Raw genomic sequence first — 2500 nt, 5'->3', positions numbered from 1 at the left:
TTAAAAGAAGACTACGGGAAGCACAAGCTAATCTTTGTCCTGCAAGAGGAAATTGTATTTATTTTCTTTGCAAAGGTGCCACTCTGAGACCATTTACTGAGAAACAAGGGAAGGGTCTGGTAAGTCAGTGAACTATTGTTTATTCAATGAAGAACAGTGCAAAGGTTTAACATGAAATATTTACCCGATGAACGGTCATTTTGTTCACTTCAGGAAAACTATTGTCAAGCCATGAAGCATATAAGCTTTCATTAATAATTTTAGAAGAAATACAAAGACTTTCGTTCGATAATGCACTTCATACCCATATGAAAAGAGGAACTAGAATTACCAAAAATATCTTCAAAGTTACGGCTTGCCTTGTAATAATATTCAGTTTATATATCTAATGATATATATATCGTATATATATATATATTATATATATATATATATATATATATATATATTCTGATCTCTAAACTATACTTTTAGTTTTCGTAATTGACCTAGTATTATAAATAAGTACCGTTTGCAATTCTCTGAAAGTCTGAAAGTTTTCCCCGTTTCTAACCCAAAATGCTTGGCTACAGAATTCAGACATAGCGATTCTTTTAAGTTTTACAAATAGGTTTTACTTTGATAAAAAAAAGTAAAACTAAGACAAACTGGTTGCCCTATTTCCTTCATTTATAGAGTTTGTTCAATTCAATACAAAGTTCAAAGCAAGAATTAGCACTGAGGCCAAGCCTCCTTTTACAATTCATATAAATAAAAGAACGACTGAATTTGAGAAACTTGGTTCCTTTTACATACGCAATATTTTTATTTAGGGATAACATGCTGCAGACTCTTACGAAGTCAGTGATGGAATTTCTATAATTTTATGTTAACATACAATATTTACATTAATATCAATGAGATGACATTTCAGATGAGACTGGTTTTAAGGGAATACAAAGAATTACCAAAAAGACTGATGCCATGGACCTCTAAATGTGTGCGTGAAGTTTTAGACAATGTAAAAATAATCATGCGTGTGTTCGTTTATCGCATGAATCACATGAGACGCGATAACAATGTAACTCTAGATTCAACATAATTTATCAGGATGTCACCCATCCTCTCTCTCTCTCTCTCTCTCTCTCTCTCTCTCTCTCTCGCTCATCTCGTCTCTCTCTCTCTCTCTCCTCTCTCTCCCCACAAGCTTCGGTTCCCATGTCATGTGTAAGAGCAACGCGCCTTAAAGATTTCATGTAAAAAAACTCCCCATTACTATAATTCCCTATTACTAGAATCTTTTGATGCAATTACACCAATTTACCTAAATTCCTTGTAGTACATTTAAAATATTCTTCATTTAAAATCCTCAGAGTTTAGCGGTACAGTGTAACTCCGCAGTAAATTCTCTGTCGTGTAGCAAGTAAGCAATGCTGATATGGTTCATAGCTACTGACTATAAACCAATCATTCACGCATTACATAAACGTAGATATATCATAGTATATTTCCCATTGTGTAAAATACAGCTAATGACGCATACTCAGTTATATCTGATCTCATAATGTGCATAGCGTTTGAGTTGAAAGACCCAGGGAAGGGAAGTGGAAGTAGGAAGTTAGACTGCATAGCACAAATACGCCCATTTCCGCATAAAAAAAAACTAGTTACTATGGATGCCTCATTTCCGATGAAAAATATGGGGGCTGGATCGCTAATGGGCAGTGCTTACGAAAACATCAAAAAATGGGATTAAACAAGCGCGAGAATATATGAGGCTCTTTGAAAATGCGTAATAGACCTCTGGTTAAATGTGCGCGTTATTTATTGCGCTTAATTTTTTTTAATACGTCGCTCGTCAAATTGATATCTGGACTGAGTGTCTACTTAAAACGACTGCATGTTAATTAGGATCTAACACAGCTTTTATTTTAGGACATTTAGAAAAAATGTTTATGCCGATTAGGTTATAAAGAACGAATAAGCAGGTGACAATGTTCATTTAAATAAACATATATCAATGATGAGAGACCTAAAATTTAACAATGGAAAAAAACCAATTGGCTAAATCAAGATATAAAAGTAATTTTTCAAGATGAAAAACAATGTGATCCTATTCATCCTAAGATAATCTTAAACAAAATAATAATTTCATTGTAAAATCACTAATATAATGGAACTTTCAAGCATTCTTTTTAATATGAGTGATTCTATTATCTTCAATATTAACGTATTTAGCTATTGGTTCGTTTCAATATAATTTTATTTCAGCGAAATAAAGACTGACAAAGTTAGGTACAGCCATGATGTGCATCGTGTGATTAATATTATTTTGTCTGCGCTTCATTGAATAATACAGAAAAAATAGTTCTCATTTTAAAGAATAGTCAGTATTTTCAGACAGCAGTTAATATATACAATAATTACAGTTATTAACAGTAATGAAATCATGACTATTTTTCGAATGAGAGTAAAGGAACAAACATTAGATATTTTTAGAAAGAGAGAGAGAGAGAGAGAG

This window comes from Macrobrachium nipponense, chromosome 10 (genome assembly GCF_015104395.2).
Source record: "Macrobrachium nipponense isolate FS-2020 chromosome 10, ASM1510439v2, whole genome shotgun sequence".
NCBI classification, from domain to species: Eukaryota; Metazoa; Arthropoda; class Malacostraca; order Decapoda; family Palaemonidae; genus Macrobrachium; species Macrobrachium nipponense.
Note: the sequence above shows the minus strand (reverse complement) of the source record.